Source organism: Pelophylax lessonae (assembly GCF_965119305.1).
Source record: "Pelophylax lessonae genome assembly, chromosome: 4".
NCBI classification, from domain to species: domain Eukaryota; kingdom Metazoa; phylum Chordata; class Amphibia; order Anura; family Ranidae; genus Pelophylax; species Pelophylax lessonae.
The window spans coordinates 134579556-134599335 of record NC_138771.1 but is presented as its reverse complement, the minus strand read 5'-3'; the positions used below and the strand labels follow the sequence as shown (position 1 = coordinate 134599335).

At 44.7% G+C, this 19780-nt stretch overlaps 1 protein-coding gene across 4 annotated transcripts in view; it reads right to left on the bottom strand.

Moving 5' to 3' along the window:
• Window positions 1–19115, bottom strand: part of MYO9A (myosin IXA) — a 225862-nt gene extending 206747 nt beyond the window's left edge. For all 4 annotated transcript variants that reach the window (XM_082257060.1, XM_082257061.1, XM_082257063.1 and 1 more), the window contains exon 1: window positions 18837–19115. The gene's annotated coding sequence lies outside the window, so the exon portion shown is untranslated. The remainder of the gene's footprint in view (window positions 1–18836) is intronic.
• Between the last annotated feature and the right edge of the window lie 665 nt (window positions 19116–19780).

The window sequence follows — 19780 nt, the reverse complement described above, 5'->3', positions numbered from 1 at the left end:
ATGGACGCCGGTCCCAAGGTGATGCCTCTAGCTGCAGGTATCACTCTGGTACAGCACTTTCCTGAAATATCGACAATATCGGTCACCTTGGTGGCCGATTCCGATATATCAGGGAAAGTGCATACCGGCCCTCGATATATCGGCTTTGCCGATAATCGGTCAATTACTAATTAGTACAGTAACAGTGCATATTTTTAGCCCTGGTTACTGTAGTAATGTCACTGGTCCCCTCAAAAGTGTAAGTTAGGTGACCGATGTGTCCGCCGCAATGTCACAGTCCAGCTAAAAATCGCTGATCACCCCCATTACTAGTAAAAAAATAAATAAATAAAAAAAATGACAAATCTATCCCATAGATTTTAGACACAATAACTTTTGTGCAAACCAATCAATATACACTTATTGATATTTTTTTTACCAAAAATGTACACACACACACACACATATATATATATATATATATATATATATATATAAACTTTACACACACACATTCCTATCTGTTTAACAATTCCCTTTTGCTCAGCAACCATATTACATTCCAGGATGACAAGTGGCCATAACATGCAATATGTCATACAGGAAATACATTCACCAGTAAAGCACATGTGACAGTGGAAAGACACAATCACTGTCCTACACTCAAGCAGCCAATACTATTATGCATATAAGATCTGCAGAATGACTCATCCTTTGTTCTCAATATATTAAAGGCCTGTCATAGGACAACTAAGTAGGCTGCCATTGCTGACCTTTTTCTTAAAATGACAGTTGCTTGGGTGTAATCCTAATATTACGCACCAAGCTGAATACACACTACTAGCAGGTTGAAAAAAAAAAAAAAAAACTACAACTCCGGTTGGAGCCGCTGCACTAACAATCTGATGTTAGTACAGCGATCTCCCCTGCTGTGCTATTGTGTTCAGAAAAGGGGACGCAGAACACGCCGGTCAGCGTTCTCAGCCTACGCTTCGGGTGCCGGCCTGGCAGATCTTTTTCGGCCATGGCCCTGCGACAGAAGCTGGCCGAACGGCAGACTGCCATACACACAGGCTGAATGTCTGCTGATTCAATGCCACCCAACATTCTGCCCGTGTGTACTAGACCTAAGTCAGGGACCAGGGAAACGTATAGAGATGCAGAGTTAACACAGAAAGCCATAAACAATGTTACCTGATAACAATCCAGAGAGTACGGGAAGGAATCAGCTCACAAGATTTCTGGTTGAATGAACTGCTATTTTTTTTGCACTTGTTGAACAGATATAATAAAAAAAACTTTCAATGGTTTATTGAACAGATCAAAGGAGAACAAAAAAGGGCATTGTATTCACATAAACTCTGAAACTCATCAACTGTAACAAACTTTGAGCATTTAATTAAAAGAAAAGAAATTACAAAAATGGCCACACCTTATGCAAGCAATGTAAATAATGAAAGCATCACTTTAAGAGCCGGTTCACATAGGGGCGACCCGACTTTCCGGGGCGACCTCAGAATTTCATATCATTGAAGTCAATGCAGGTCGCTCCAGGTCACCCCAAAGTAGTACAGGACCCTTTTTCTAAGTCGGAGCGACTTGTGTCGCTCCTATTAGAATGGGTCCTGTGCTAATCAATGGCAGGCGACCCACCACGACTTGTCAGGCGACCAGGTCGCCTGACAAGTCGCCCCAGTGTGAACGGGGTCTAAAAGTGTATGTATATCTGAACAATTAATTTCTCCTATTTGCTTGGTTTTGGTTTGCTAAATACACAGTTGAAAGCATTTTGTTAGATCTGTTCAATATGTGCAAAATAAAATAAAAAAAAAAAAAAAAAGACACCTGTAGATCATGTCAGAAATTAAGAGCTGTCCTGGATCTTGTACACACTTCTTGTGTTATCTCAAGAAAAGTTATCAACCCTCCCAGTCTATATCTTGGGACTACAGAATGATCGGCTATTATGTTGCGGAGATGGGAGGGTAGGTGGGTCTGGGTAGTATTGTAAGGCCCCTTTCACACACGCTTTTTTTGATCCGGTCTGCCTGTCAGTTTTTCAGGCGGATCTGATCGGATGCTCCATGCACCCCTATGGAGCAGCAGATGTCAGCAGAGACATCTCCTATTTTCCATCCGTCTGGAGGATCGGGTCGGATATGATCGGATGAAAAACGGGCGGCCCGTTTTCATCCGATCTCCCAAAGAGGAGAGCGGGAATCTGACAGGACTGTCTCTGCAAAGTAAGCGGAGACAGACCTATCATCCGCCTGCTCAGCGGGGATGGGCGGATCGATTCCTCGCTGAGCAAAACGGAGTCCGCCAGGCGGAAAGCCCGTGTGAAAGGACGCTTTGAGTAAACTGGGAAGGGATGGCACCACTCCGTTCACAATAATGCTGGCATCCCGTCCACAACACAGCTTAGAGGCTTAGTGCATTTCCGGCAAAGTAACAGGTATTCTGTACTCACTGGGTCCTTGAATTACAGGCATGGTATGTGTATGTATACGTATGTATATATACGCATCTCATAAAATTAGAATATATTCAAAAAGGTCATTTATTTCAGTAACTCAATATAAATAGGAAAACTCATTTTTTATAGATGCATTACACACAGAGATATATTTCAAGAATTTCTATTAATTTTGATGATTATTATATACAGCTAGTGAAAACCCAAAATTCAGTATCTCAGAAAATTTGAATATTACATAAGACTAAAAAAAAAAAAAAAGGAATTTTAATACAGAAATGTTGGCTTACTGAAAGGTATGTCCATGTACAGTATCGTATGCACTTAATACTTGGTCGGGGCTCCTAAAAAAGAAAAAAATCATCACGGACTGTGGAAAATGTTGCATTTCATTTGTAAATCAAGGTCCCAGAGTCTGGAGGAAGAGTGGAGAGGCACAGAATCCAAGTTTCATGAGGTTCAGTGTGAAGTTTCCACAATCAGTGATGATTTGAGGAGCCATGTCATCTCCTGGTGTCGGTCCCCTGTGTTTTATCAAGTCCCCAAGTCAACGCAGCCCTCTACCAGGAAATTATAGAGCACTTCGTGCTTCCTTCTGCAGACCAGCTGCATGGAGATGCTGTTTTCAATGTTCCAGCAGGACTTGGCATCTGTCCACTCTGCCAAAAGTACCAATACCTAGTTTAATGATCATGGTATCACTGTGTTTTGATTGGCCAGCAATCTTGCCTGACCTAAACCCCATAGAGACTCTGTGGGGTATTGTCAAGAGCAAGATGAGACACATCAGACCCAACAATGCAGATGAGCTGAAAGCGACTACCAAAGAAACCCGAGCTTCCATAACACCTCAGCAGTGCCACAGTCTGATCGCCTCCATGCCAGGCCGCATTGATGCAGTAATTCATGCAAAAGGAGCTCCGACCAAGTATTATGTGCTTACTATAGTGTATATGGACATACTTTTCAGTAAGCCAACATTTCTGTATTACAAAATCCTTTTTTTTTTTTCATTGATCCTATGTAATATTCTAATTTTCGGAGATACTGCATTTTAGTTTTTCACTAGCTGTAAGCCATAATCATTAAAATCAAAAGAAAAAAAAGCTTAAAATATATATCACTCTATGTGTAACGCATCTATACAATATATAGGAGTTTCACTATTTGAGTTGAATTACTGAAATAAATTAACTCTTTGATGATATTCTGGAAATCACCAAAGTAGACCACTTCAGTGATTTCCATTTGCTTTTGGGTCCTATATGCCAAACGATCACCTTGATATATTGCGAACACAGGTGGTGGGCTGCTTGGCACGAGCGCCATTCGGAGAATGCATTGCATTTTCTGAATGAATGCAAAGTGTTCTGATTGGATGAGGTGGAGTGTGTGATGTCACTGCCCCACCACTCCACCTCGTTCAATCAGAGAACGCTTTGCATCCATTCAGAGATTTGCATTCGTCCCAAACGGCCAACCTTCTGTGTTCAAAACGCATCAGGCCAGTCGCTCAGCACAGGACCCGGAAGCAAACGGAAATCACTGTAGTAGCTGTGTGTACTTCAGTGATCTGAAATTTCCAGGGGCATCGCCCAGGGCTGGTAAATACATAGTTACATTGGTCCAAGCTGGGCCAAGGTAACTATGTATAAAATATGCCTTACCAGGATTTTATCTATAAATTGATAAAACATGGGGAAATATGTATTCAATAACAGAAATTTAACTGCAGGTTATTGGGTTTTTTTCTTGTCCTGACATATACTTAAATGATTAAGCCACGAATGAGCAACGCTGACCACAAAAATAGCTCAATTCTGCACAAATTGGTAAAAAAGTCTCACTTCTTAAAAGACGGTTCCCCTTTCCTCCACAGAAACACACATACATTACTGTGTCAAACTGAAGTTAATTAACACAAAAAACACTTGGAATTTACAACGGTTAAACTGTCATTCAAGCAGGAGCAATAAATCAGCACTGAACAATCAGTATCCGTACAATCAATACTGAGCTACAACAAAGAATATAAAGGTGTCTGCAAAACAGAATGGTCAGCAAAGTACACATCATAAAGGTGAAGGCATTTCCATTACTCGTTGTGTCCAATTAGATCCTAAGATAGAAGTTTCAATAAAAAAAAATTTTACACCAAAAATGTTGCTATTATTTTTAGCAATGGAACACTAAGGCCCTGTTCACACCTAAGCGTATTTCAGCTCAAAAAAAAACCGCTCATCTCTGAAGAATCAAAAACGCCAAACAAGCAAAATCCCATTCATTTCAATGGCCCCTGTTCACATCTGAGCTTTTTGTCTCCAGAAGAAAAACAAAAAAGTAAATGAGCTTCTTTTTTGGCAGATTACAAGCGTGTTTGTTAGATGTCAATGCCTTCCTCCAAACACCTGCAAAAAACGGCTGAAAAACACCAGAAAAAAACGTCTGTAAAAAGCCCAAAAAAGTCTACAAAAAAGTCTGTAAAAAGCCCAAAAAAGTCTGTAAAAAGCCAAAAAAAGTCTGTAAAAAGCCCAAAAAAAGTCTGTAAAAAGCCCAAAAAAAGTCTGTAAAAAGCCCAAAAAAGTCTGTAAAAAGCCCAAAAAATGTCTGTAAAAAGCCCAACAAATGTCTGTAAAAAGCCCAAAAAAGTCTGTAAAAAGCCCCAAAAAAATGCCTGAAAACGTTACGCTCAGGTGTGAATGGAGCCTAAGTTTGACCAAGTTTTATAAATGAGAACGAACATATCAGAGCCATAGAAAATCTCCACTAAGAGCTCATTTGATCCCTTTGCAGCCTTACCCAACACAGTCCCATTGCATACATAAAGCAATCTGGCTTATGTCCGGAGCTCAGTTCACACCAATGCTCTGGAGTTGTTGTTTGCCATGAAAAAAATAAATAACTAAGGAAGTGCTCTGTTATTTTAGCGCAGTGTTGCGACGCAGTACACAACATCGCAACCCGCTAAAGAGACTAAAATCTGTCATATTTCAATAAAATTGGAATTAAAAAAAAAAAAATGTATAAACTGTGCGATGCATCATTATAAAGCATCAGCACTGCCCCCATCACGGCGCACGCCAGCTGTTGTGAACGAGCCGTAAAAGATTTAAAGCCTATCTCCAGCTTCTTTTTTGATCGACAACAAGAGTGTGCGGAATTAACAGAAAAAGCACGGAATCTGAAAGATGTACAATTCGCTAACATTAATCAGGGTTGACGGCGTTAATAAAGGCACCTTTTTTTAAATACCATCTTTGGATAAAAACCAGCTGCTGAAAGACAGTAGCAAGTACTCTTACCTACTAGAGAGTAAAGACGTTGTTACATGTATGATAATCAATCAAATCGCTGACAACGATCTTAAAGAATGCCTAACATTGGTGAGAAGCTTGGACATGATGCATCAAGTGCCCATTTGAACCTACCGATAAACCCTAGTTGACATTCACGTCGAGGAATGTTGAAAACATGGCTGAGACACTTTTTTACATATTTATTTCACCCAAGATTTGGGTTTCTATTTGAAAAATCTTTTGTAGTGCAGGTTTAGAAAAACTCCTACCCCTTAGCTTCTTGAATTTTGTTTACAACAGCTTTCCTCAAGCTTTTTTACCCCAAAGGAACCCTTAAAAAATAATAATTTTCAGGTCTCAGGGAACCCCGTCAAAAACAAAATGTTTAGGAGTGTGGGGGGGGGGGATGCCCTTTACATTGCTGGTCAGTGGGAACAATGCCCCCCTTACATTGCTGGCCAGTGGGAACAATGCCCCCCTTACATTGCTGGCCAGTGGGAACAATGCCCCCCTTACATTGCTGGCCAGTGGGAACAATGCCCCCCTTACATTGCTGGCCAGTGGGAACAATGCCCCCCTTACATTGCTGGCCAGTGGGATGAATGCCCCCCTTACATTGCTGGCCAGTGGGATGAATGCCCCCCTTACATTGCTGGCCAGTGGGAAGAATGCCCCCCTTACATTGCTGGCCAGTGGGAAGAATGCCCCCCTTACATTGATCAATGGGAAGAATGCCCCCCTTACATTGCTGGCCAAGGGGAAAAATGCCCCCCTTACATTGCTGCTGGGCAAGGGGAAGAATGCCCCCCCCCTTTACATTTCTGGCCAAGGGGAAGAATGCCCCCCCCCTTTATATTGCTGGCCAGTAGGAAGAATGCCCCCCACTTACATTGCTGGCCAAGGGGAAGAATGCCCCTCTTACATTGCTGGTCAGTGGGAAGAATGCACCCCTTACATTGCTGGCCAGTGGGAAAAATGCCCCCCTTTACATTGCTGGCAAGTGGGAAGAATGCCCCCCTTACATTGCTAGCCAAGGGGAAAAATGCCCCCCTTACATTGCTGCTGGGCAAGGGGAAGAATGCCCCCCCCCCTTTACATTTCTGGCCAAGGGGAAGAATGCCCCCCCCTTTATATTGCTGGCCAGTAGGAAGAATGCCCCCCACTTACATTGTTGATCAAGGGGAAGAATGCCCCCCTTACATTGCTGGCCAAGGGGAAAAATGCCCCCCTTACATTGCTGGCCAAGGGGAAGAATGCCCCCCACCTTTATGGCTGGCCAAGGGGAAGAATGCCCCCCACCTTTATGGCTGGCCAAGGGGAAGAATGCCCCTCTTACATTGCTGGTCAGTGGGAAGAATGCACCCCTTACATTGCTGGCCAGTGGGAAAAATGCCCCCCTTTACATTGCTGGCAAGTGGGAAGAATGCCCCCCTTACATTGCTAGCCAAGGGGGAAAATGCCCCCCTTACATTGCTGCTGGGCAAGGGGAAGAATGCCCCCCCCTTTACATTTCTGGCCAAGGGGAAGAATGCCCCCCCCCTTTATATTGCTGGCCAGTAGGAAGAATGCCCCCCACTTACATTGTTGATCAAGGGGAAGAATGCCCCCCTTACATTGCTGGCCAAGGGGAAAAATGCCCCCCTTACATTGCTGGCCAAGGGGAAGAATGCCCCCACCTTTATGGCTGGCCAAGGGGAAGAATGCCCCCCACTTACATTGCTGGCCAAGGGGAAGAATGCCCCCCCCCCTTACATTGCTGGCCAATGGGAAGAATGCCCCCCCTTACATTGCTGGCCAATGGGAAGAATGCCCCCCCTTACATTGCTGGCCAATGGGAAGAATGTCCCCCCTTACATTGCTGGCCAAGGGGAACAATGCCCCCCCTTACATTGCTGGTCAGTGGGAACAATGACCCCCCTTACATTGCTGGTGAATGGGAACAATGACCCCCCCCCTTACATTGCTGGTCAATGGGAACAATGCCCCCCCCCCCTTACATTGCTGGTCAGTGGGAACAATGCCCCCCCCCTTACATTGCTGGTCAGTGGGAACAATGCCCCCCCCTTACATTGCTGGTCAGTGGGAACAATGCCCCCCTTTACATTGCTGGCCAGTGGGAAGAATGCCCACCCCCTTACATTGCTGGCCAGTGGGACGAATGCCCCCCTTACATTGCTGGCCAGTGGGACGAATGCCCCCCTTACATTGCTGGCCAGTGGGACGATTGCCCCCCTTACATTGCTTGCCAGTGGGAAGATTGCCCCCCTTACATTGCTTGCCAGTGGGAAGAATGCCCCCCTTACATTGCTTGCCAGTGGGAAGAATGCCCCCCTTACATTGCTTGCCAGTGGGAAGAATGCCCCCCTTACATTGCTTGCCAGTGGGAAGAATAGTTGGTGTGATGATGCTGGCTCTTCCAAGTGCTGTGCAAACCAGAGCTATATAAGATAGGATGCCAATAAGCTTACACTTCAAGGAAACCCTAGCTCCCTCAGGAAGAACCCTAGGACTCCACAGAACCCTGGTTAAGAATGGCTGGTTTAGCATTGAACATATATAACTGGAGAAGCAAACCAGTGTAAGCCAGGAGTTAGGGGTGACAAAAAATCGAAATCGCATAAAACAACAACATTCTATGACAATGACCCAGAATGACACAGCCTTATTGAAAAACACGCAAGGCGTCCAGAAAATAAAGCATGAACATCAGTGACACAAAGTGAATTTTCACATAATGAGAAGGCTGGTTACAAAGCAGCAAAGTGTAAATTCAGTAGCAGCGAATGACTAATCACCAATAATAATGGAGTGCACATCCCAGCTACAACCACAGATCACATTAATTGCCACCATCCATGAGTCAATGACTTTCCCATAATGGGATATCCTGAGGTTTTCTCCCATCATGTGAAATGTCATCGTCCCACAGCATGAAAAGGGCTTTGTGCAACAAACAGAGACACACTGATTAACCCAACTAAGGCCAAGAGTGCCGTAGCCCCAATACAAAGCATCGGACATTTTTAGTAAGGAGTTATCACAGACCCAACACGCACAGCGTTTCATTTATGCCAGGACTTAGGCCTCAGTATTCAAGGTGATTATATCTGGGTCAAAGCAGGTTTTAGCGACAGATGTTAATGCACTGGTTGTTCGGCCAAGCCAAGCTTTATCTTCTGTTTCAACCATATGACACAAAGCAGAGACAAACCTTCATAGCCAGAGAACAGATATAACAACCCCCCACATAATGCTGCCTCCTTATCCATCCATTTCAACATTACTACTGAGGAACAGAAATCAGCTTCACCTGAATGCGACGCCACACGTGTGACAACAAATGTCCGTTCAGCCTCTTCTACAATGCACCAAATTATACCTATAAACAGATCCCCGGCCTATAGTGCCGGTTCACACTATTGCAATGACAGACATCGCATGTGATTCGGAGCGCACTGCTCCTAAAATTACATGCGATATCTGTGCGGTGCAAATTCAGCCATACAATTTGTATGACTGAATTCGCACCCCCCCCCTTTTGCAGTGAATTTGCACAGGACCCTTTTGGTGGTTCACACCAGTGCGATCCGATTCATGCCCAAACTGTCAGATCGCATTGAGCTATGCAATCTGATCTGGGGGTGTCGTTCACTTTGAATTGACACCCCCAGCGATTCGCATATGGGAGTGTGAACTGCCTGTGCTACGAATGTGATGCGGGAACACGTAGTAGATTTGCAGTGCATCGCAATAGTGTGAACCGGCACTTAGGCTGCATTCACATGTCAGCTTATAATCGCGGGCAGAACCGCCGCAGTTCCGCCCGCGATTCGGAGATTTATTGCAAATCGCGGGACGCCTAGCGTTGCCCGTTGATTTGCAATAGCCCCCCAAACGCCGAGCGATGTTGCCGCGATTTACGCCCGCCGAATCGCGGCAACATCGCGCAAACAAAATCGCGGGACGCAATACGCTCCAAAAAAGTACAAGAGCTTCTTTGGAGCGTATTGCGTCCCGCGATTTTGTTTGCGCGATGTTGCCGCGATTCGGCGGGCGTAAATCGCGGCAACATCGCTCGGCGTTTGGGGGGCTATTGCAAATCAACGGGCAACGCTAGGCGTCCCGCGATTTGCAATAAATCTCCAAATCGCGGGCGGAACCGCGGCGGTTCTGCCCGCGATTATAAGTTGACATGTGAATGCAGCCTCAAGGCCTCACGCATGCACACTGCACGTTTTTACAGCTGCTGTTTTCGGCGTCAGACGTTTTTTTCTGCAGCCTATAAACTCCCCAGCATGTTATCCTATGTGTCCATGCACACACAGGCTGTTATCAGCAGTTTTCTGTCTGAAAATAAATAAATAAATACTAGTGATATATAAATAAATACTAGTGGGTTTTAAAGAGGTTGTAACCCCACTTTTTTTTACATTTACCTATAGGTAAGCCTATATTAAGGTTTACCTATAGGTGCTATAAATATCTCCTAAACATGCACCGTTTAGGAGATATTTACAGTGCATGCAGCCGATGACGTCATTGGCGCATGCGCTCTGAAGGAACGGCCACCTGTGCGCTCCTTCAGAACCATATGCCGTATACGGCGGCTCCCGCGCGCGTGATGTTATCGCGCCTCGGGCCAATCAGATGGCCGGAGGACGCGAACAAGGAAGCAGGGCGGCCGGACATGTCGGCCGCCCTGTTGCTGAGCGTGCGACACTGCGGGGGCTTCGTTTTTAGGTATTTCATAATGAGCTAGTATGTGATGCATACTAGCTCATTATGCCTTTGTCTTTACAGGTTTTTTTTTCTTGTTTTTTTTTTTACGTGCATTTACTTCCTCTTTAAGAGGTGTTTTTCAGCTGTAAAAACGCTCTAACTGATAAAAGCTAAAAAACGCTGAATAAACGCCAAAGGATGACAAAAAAAAAACGTCTATTCCATGTTTATCTACGTTTTGCGGGAAAATAGTTTTGCTAAAAAAAAAAAAAAAAAAACGCTACAGCTGAAAAAAAACTAAAAAACGCTACTGCAAAAAACCTGTAAAACTCCTACAGCTACAGCGTTCTACTGACGTTTTGATAACTTCCAGTGTGCATGAGGCCTAATGAGATGACAGTCAGCCATGTAAAACTAGAAATAAAATTTTCATAGAGGCATTTGAACCAGATTAAGGATGAAGCACGCATATGAACAACTTTATTGCCTATAATGGGTATCTTTTATGTTTTTAAAAGGATGACTGGGCATTTACAATAGAACGTTCAGCTCATGGAATCAGATTAGAAAACTAACCATTATTTCTTGGAATGTTTAAATTTACACCTTACAGTGAACACACGGAAATGTAACAAATGCTATCTTTGGTCTCAATCTTTTTAATTAAAACTCTGAGTCTTCGGGAATCAATTTCAAATTACCAATGGTTTAAAGCTTAAAGTGGTTGTAAAGCCTTAAGGTTTTTCACCCTAATGAATTCTATGCAATAAGGTGAGCTGCAGCTGTCCCCCAGACCCCTCCTTTTCCTTATCTGAGCACATTTGATCCAGCGATGTACACGAGCGCAGCAGCGCCAGTCACTGTCTCTCTCCTCATTGGACAGATTGATAGCAGGGGGAACGATTGGGTTCCGCTGCTGTCAATCAAATCTGGTGACACGGGAGCAGGGCTGAGTCCCACTGTCTGTGTAAATAGACGCTTTAAGTTTTTAAAGCGCCTCCGTGAGCCCACGCACCAAAGAAAACGCATACCTAAGTCGCACCCACAAATGAAAACGATCTTCAAATCACACACAAGCAATAATTCTAGAAAAGGACCTCCTCTGTAACCATTAAACATTTTTAAAGCATCATCCATGGAGGTTTTTTAAGTACCGTAGTTTGTCGCCATTCCACGAGTGTGCGCAATTTAAAACCGCAACATGTTAGGTATCTATTTACTCGGCGTGACATCATCTTTCACAATATAAAAAAAATTGGGCTAACTTTACAGTTTAGTTTTTAAATTTAGTGAAATGTATTATTTTTTTTAAAAAATTGCGTTTGAAAGACCGCGGCAAAAATTCCACATAACAAAAACCCCTTCCCTGCCAGTGTAACTTATACAGTAACAGTGCGTATTATTTAGCACTGATCACTGTATTGGTGTCACTGGTCCCCAAAAAGTGTCACTTTGTGTCAAAAAAAGAAATAAAAATAAAAAGTCCAAAAATCTATCCCATAGTTTATAAACGCTATAACTTTTGCGCAAACCAATTACTATATGCTTTTTTTTACCAAAAAAATGTAGCAGAACACAAATTGGCCTAAACTGATAAAAAAAAGAAAAAAAATTGATTTTTTACATTTTTTTCTTGGGAATGTTTAATAGCAGAAAGTAAAAAATATTGTTTTGTTTTTGCTTTTTTTCAAAAAATATTTTTTGTTTATAGCGCAGAATCTAAAAACCACACAGGTGATCAAATACCACCAAAAGAAAGCTCTGTTTGTGGGAAAAAAGGACATCAATTGTATTTGGGTACAGCGTCACATTACTGCGCAATTGTTAAAGTAACGCAGTGCCAAATCCCAAAAAATGGCCTGGTCATTAAAGAGGAAGTAAACCCTCCTCTGTAACTTGTACCTATAGGTAAATCTTAATTTAGGCTTACCTATAGGTACTGTAAATATCTCCTAAACATGTACCGTTAAGGAGATATTTACCTTACATGCAGCCAGTGACATCACTGGCGCATGCGTCTGAAGGAACGGCCGCTCGTGCCGTTCCTTCAGAGCCCCGTGCCGTGACCGTCGGTTCCTGCGCGCATGTCAATCAGATGGCCGGATGCCGCAACCCGGAAGAAGGGCGACAGAGCATGTCGTCCATGAGATAGGTAAGCGGTCGGGACTGCGGGGCTTCGTTCTTAGGTATGTATTTCATAATGAGCTAGTATGCGATGCATACTAGCTCATTATGTGTTTTTCTTTCAAGTGTTTGTTTTTTTTTTAATTCAGAGGTTTACAACCTCTTTAAGGGGGTAAAACCTTCCGGAGCTGAAGTGCTTAAAGTCTATCCAAACTCAAAGTAAAAATGATATAATGCAGCATTGGTTTCCTTTCCTCTATTTTCACCTGGTGGCACTGCCATAACACACTTCCTGTCCCAGAGTGACAACAATCACTCACTGCACTGTATCGATCAGGTAGCAGTGTTGTCACCTTAGGCTGTTTAAAGCTGGCCATACATGTTCAACTTTGTAGTACAATTTTCTGTCAGATTTACCACAAACCACATAATGTGAGGTCAAAGCAAAACAACACTTTCACTTGTATCCAATTAGGCAGGCCTTCGTACTACATAGTTGAAGGTAAATTTCAAAAAAATCTGACAGAAAACTGAAAGAAAATTGTATCATGTATGGCCAGCCTAACACCCCCCCAGCCACCACATCTAAGAAATAGTGATCTGCAATTTATCCCAAGATTGTTCTGGAGCATAGAAATCCAGTAACGTATAACTGAAGGTAAAACTTGTTTCCATTTTGGATAGAGTGGAGGAGGATTAGAACACCTGTCAGGTTTTTATTGCTTTCTGTGTTCAGATTAGGAAGATTCACTTTATTTGTCTTGTTTACCAATCCCAAGTGAAAAAATAATAAAAAATTAAAAAAAAAAAAAATCACAGATTGTGGGTTGTCCCCAGAACAGGAATAGAGGGGTAATCTTCCAATAGGGGCATTATTCAGGGATTCCCTCACTTTGGATGATTTCCCTCTCATTTCCTGTTGTGGTTTTTAGACAGGAAGTTAAGGGAAATCACCCCAATAGGACACAGATGGCAAAAATATTATTGACAGGGATTATTGTCCTCCCTTTTGTCCTTCATTTTACTACAATAAAGCAGAACTAAACCTAACTTGTAAAAAGCTGTGAGCAGGCAGGCTATTTATCACAGAAGAGAGGTGTTATGTCTCATCTGTAATAACAAACACTTACCTGCCTGCTGGCTGTCCTCTACTGAATAGATAAAGAGGCCAAAAACCTGGCACCTAGAAGTATCCTGGGGAGACGATGACAGCAGCTGGTGAAGGATAGAACTGTTACTTTGCTTGAAAATGGAGAGGAGTATTTTGGGGAGTTTAGTTCTGCTTTAGAACCCAACTCCAGAATATTAACAAGCCCTCTCCCTCTCCAACTAACTGCTTGTATGAAAAAAGAAATAAAAATGCCTATTTTCCTTACCTAACCCTATGGTCATGTGCAGAATCGCTGAGAAGGCAGTACAGCCAGCCCTTCTGTACTGGGCCCAGGCCTCATCAGTTCAAAAGGGGGGCCCGGGCACCTGACGAGCAGAAGGGCCGGCAGTACTGCCTTGTTGCTGACACTTGTGACTACTGTGCAGTGCTGCGAGGTTCTACTTTCTTTTCCTTCCTCGGCTGCACTGCAGGGGGATCGGTTCTAGTATCTGTGCTCCCTTCCGCCTGCTGCCTGGTACCCCTGTGTGCCCTTTTCCCCTGCAGTTCTGCCATTTTCCCTCCTCTCCCGCCAGCAGCTGCTGAGGGCACACAGGTGGGTTCTTTCAGGGTAATGAGCAGGGGGGGCTCACCACTCTAAATGAACACAGTGGTCCCGATCGCTCACTGTGGGGTGCAGATATTGTCTTCATGCTGCTATTTTTTTGAATAGGTCTTGTTCAATGGGGGTATCATTTCTGAAGAAATAAATGCTCCTGCGCTTGAGAGTTGCTAGTGGCTGGGTCTACAGAAGAGCGACTCCACTTGTTTAGCTGCTATTACGGCTGTGCTGCCACTCCAAACCGGTCAGGGAAACCCAGATAGACTCTAGAACGAAAAGAATACAGAGCGCGCACCAGCCTAGCGCATTACCTTTGCAACAATTTATTGAAAAAATACATTTCTGTACATCATACTCACAAACAAGAGGACTTGTTAATGCGTGATAAAAAAAATAAATCTATATATATATATACACACACACACACACTAATCCTTCATACAGCATAATATACTGGTTTGAAACAGCTGTGAAATGTAAATCTCTAAATGACACTGACGCGTTTCGAGGGTGACCCCTCTTCAGAGCTGATCCAGCTCTGAAAAGGGGTCACCCTCGAAACGCGTCAGCTTCATTTGGAGATTTACATCCCACAACTGTTTCAAACCAGTAGATTATGCTGTACGGACAATTGGTGGACTAATATATATATATATATATATATATATATATATATATACACACACACACATATACACACACATATATTTTTTTTTTTAATCACACTTGAACAAGTCATCTTGTTTGTGAGTATGATGTACAGAAATTCCTTTTTTTAATAAATTGTTGCAAAGGTAATGCGCTAGGCTGGTGCGGCCTCTGTATTCTTTTTGTTCTGGGGTATAATTTGTATAATTTATATTTATATAATTTATAATGAGGCATAGCATTACGGCATTGCATTATAGTAAAAATATAATTGGATATTATAGGAGGAGGGGGGGTGCCTTATCAGATAGTCTGTAGGGGGCCCCGTGATTTCTATAAACAGCCATGTTCATGTGACAATCCTTCTCCCTTCAATTTACTTCCTGGGGTCCTTCTACGGGTGTCCTCATCAATGCCTGCATGATGTGGACATCTCCTATTGGTGGAGGTGACGCTGGTCCTCTCTCATTGGCTCCAGTAACAGGAAGGAGACCTGGCAGGGGAGGGGAGGTGACCAGTGGGCAAGAAAATACCCAGCAGGAAAAATGTCTGGTCCCCAGGGCAGTATATGAGCTTGGCTCATAGAGGAAACTGTGACTTTAATCTATTACACTGCAGAATGGATTAGGAAGACATGTTTGGAATGAAGACTGAGTGAGGGAATGGATAGACAATGCACTGTGTTACCATTTCATTCCTCCTGAAGTTGGGCTTTAGGGCCCATTCACACAATGAGTATTTACCTCTCTCAAGGAAAAACGCAGGTAACTGCAATGACAATAGTTTTCTGTGTGTGAAGTTCAGACCAGAATGCAAAGTTTCTCTGCGTTTCAGTGCACTGCAATATTATACATGTTTCCATAATATCGCACCGCTCCGCATGGTCCTGCACATCAAGTGTGGCCCGCCACGCTGCTGTGACATAAATGAAGTGTCACTTTGTACATTTTACATAAAGTTCTGAGCAGGCGGCCGTGATTCTCTAGCTAGGCTTTGAACTTAAGCTGCCCATATATTATACAATTTTCTTATTCAATTTCCTTTAGATTTACCTTCAACTATGTAGTGCAAGAGTCTGCCTGATTGCATAGAATTTCAAAGTGTTTAGGTTTGACCTAATATTATACAGTTTTGGTAAATCTAAAGGAAAATTATACAAGAAAATTGTATGTATGGCCAATCTACAGCCTGGTACACACGGGCTGAATGTCGGGCGGCATTGGCCAGTTCAATAGAAACTGGCTGCTCTTTGGCCCATGTGTGCGTTAGCCGGTCCAAGGGCCATAACCATAAAAGGTCTGCCGATCGCCTCCTAATCATCGATCTCAGCCAATAGCCAACGGCTGAGAGCACTGACCGGAGTTTTCTGGCGTGGGGACTATCCCAGCACAGCAGGGGAAATCACTGTACTAACATCAGATTGTTAGTACAGCTGCACCAACCTGAACTGTCAGGTTTTTTTTTTTTTTGGTTTCCCCATTCACACAGCCTGCTCTCCTCCAATGATCAAACTTGTTTTGACATACCCCCCTGCACAGCCTTTCACTGGGAAGATCAGCGTACCGCTGTTTCTCCTCCCCCCAGCTCATATGCAGAGAACAGAGAGAATGTGATCACTTATAAATAAGGGGGAAAAAAAAAGATCTATATAATGTTTTTTGCATCTATACAAAAATGTTTTGCCTTTCATTTCTATTTTAAACTAAATGTGTTGTTTTACAAGGTGATTGTTTACAATCACTTGGAGCTCCTCTTTAGAGCCGGTTCACATTAGAGCGATCCGACTTGCCGGGGCGACCTCACAAGTCGCGGTGCGCTGCTCGCACCGCGACCTCGGAGCGGCCGGCACGGACTTCATAACATTGAAGTCTATGCAGGTCGCTCCGGGTCGCCCCAAAGAAGCTCCGGACCCTTTTTCTAAGTCGGAGCAACTTGTGTCACTCCTATTAGAACGGGTCTCTATGGCAGGCGACCTATGGCGACCTGTCAGGCGACCAGGTCGCCCCAGTGTGAACCGGCTCTTAATGTGACTTCCTTTAAAGAAATAAATAATATCAGACTTACGGGCCAGATCAGTGGGTAAAAATGAATGAAAACTAATATAGCCAACACATCTAAGGACTGGTAAGCACTGCAGTAATAGATTACAAATGTGTTCAGTTCCGCTCTAAGGCCTCGTCTACACATACTACACTATACAGCTGTGCCAGGGCCAGGCTTACCAACATGGGATACACAGGTGTCCTGTGCTGTGTGCAGATGGTCCCATTCATGTCAATTGGGATGCAGCGGCTGCACGGACACAGCTGTTGCTCCCAATTTGACATCTGTGCCGGTGTTCTATCAGATAACCGCTACCCATCAGAAAATGCAACAGAAGTGACATTGCCAACAAAATAGCTTACTGCGCATGCGCTATGCGTTCCAGCATGGCCGCTATGCGTTTCAATAGGTTTCCTAATGTGATAGAACATGAAGGCAGCAGTGGATATCTTCTTACACCCAGCAAAGTCTTAATTTTCACACTTATTTTATCAGTATATACTAAAATTTACTATCTCACCACGACCAAGTGAAATAGTCTATTTCCCTACACAATCAGTTTGTCGCTGAGCAGTGCAGGGTGTACCAAGATGGCCGTCGCCACCTTCTGCCTGCATGCTTGTCGCTGTATATACTATAATAATAAAATGGAATCTTGTATTTCAGGATGAGGTGAGTTTACTGGTAAAATAAGTGTAAAATGAAGACTTGCCTGGGTGTAAGAAGATGTTCGCTGCTGCCTTCATGTTCTGTCACATTAGGGAACGCATAGCGGCCATGTTGGAACGCATGGCGCATGCGCAGTAAGCATTTTTCACAGAGAACGTCACTTCCATTTCATTTTCTGAGTATCGGTATTCTGACAGGACACCGGGTACATATCCGCAAACAAAGGCAGTGTGCGCTCGGGGGGACACACCCACAACAACGCTGTCAAATTGGGAGTAGCAACTGTGTCCGTGCAGCCGCTGCATCCTAACTGACATGAATGGGACTGCCTGCATGTGGGTAAACCTGGTCCTGGCACATATGTACAGTAAGAATAAAGGAATCACCTGGAAGGATTGGTAATCAGTAACATAGAATTGTGTTTAGCTCTGTTCTAAGTGAGTGATATTACTTCTATCCACCAATCACAGTGAGTCTAGTAATTTGGGGTGAATGGCGTTCTATAGAGGCGAGGAGGGCGCCCGCTCTGACACACACGATGAGGTTGTGGGATGTGTGATCCCCCCGTGTGGAGGAGTCCAGGGCCGTGACGGGTGAAATAGTTTTTTGGGTGGGGTCCCATGGATGACAGGGGGGGGGGGGGGATGGGGATGACATCACTGACCTATTACATAATACTAGGAGCTGTCAGTGATGGGTACAGGTGTGACCCCATCACATCCCACTGTTATTATTGTGATGAGGGGTAGGTGGGAGGTGTGATCCCCCATGACACAGGGAGAGGAGCGGACACATGGAGTATGTAGAAGGTCAGCACTGTACTGCCAGACATACCACACATGCCGAGCATACTGACAGCACACATCCAGTGCCAGCCGTGCGGGGAATGCCTGGGATGGGGCGGGCGGGGGTGGCCGGGGACACCCGGCACGTCACAGATCACCCTGCACATCAGATCGATCACAACACAAACCGATCAGATCGATCACAGCACATACCGATCAGATCGATCACAGCACATACTGATCAGATCGATCACAGCACAAACCGATCGAATCAATCACAGCACATACTGATCAGATCGATCACAGCACAAACCGATCTGATCAATCACAGCACATACTGATCAGATCGATCACAGCATACACCGATCAATCACACCGGGCTCCTTACCCCGTCCTCTGTCCCCGCACAGCTCAGGCCTCCTGACAGCACGAAGAGACATCCGGAGAGGCCAGGAGATCCGTCCGATCACACGTCATGAGAGGGAGAGATCCGTGCACGGACACCGCACATCAGGCCTGGAGATCCGAGGAAGGCGAGACACATCCAGAGATCACTGAGCGGCCCGGGGACACTTCGCACACAGCCCGGGAGAGAGAGCGCTGGGCGGGGGACACTCACTACACAGTCCGCATAGGAGAGAGACAGGAGGCCGGAGAGAGGAAAGGAGGAGAGAACACCAGAGAGAGGAGGAGAGGAGAGCCGGAGACAGCTGCAGAGACACGGAGACTGCAGGATGTGAGAGCGGGGCGGGGGAGAAGAGGAGGGGCGGAGCACACAGGAGGAGACATAGACAGAGAGGGACACAGATTTATTACATGGAGGACCCTCACCGACAGAGCTTACTCCGAACACCCTACACCGACAGAGGCTACTCTGAGCACCCTACACCGATACCCCTACACCGACAGAGCTTACTCCGAACACCCTACACCGATACCCCTACACCGACAGAGGCTACTCTGAGCACCCTACACTGATACCCCTACACCGACAGAGCTTACTCCGAACACCCTACACTGATACCCCTACACCGACAGAGCTTACTCCGAGCACCCTACACAGATACCCCTACACCGACAGAGCTTACTCCGAGTACCCTACATTGATACCCCTACACTGACAGAGCTTACTCCGAGTACCCTACATTGATACCCCTACACTGACAGAGCCTACTCCGAACACCCTACACCGATACCCCTACACCGACAGAGCTTACTCTGAACACCCTACACCAGCAGAGGCTACTCCGAGCACCCTACACCGAGCACCCTACACCAATACCCCTACACCGACAGAGCCTACTCCGAACACCCTACACCGACAGAGGCTAC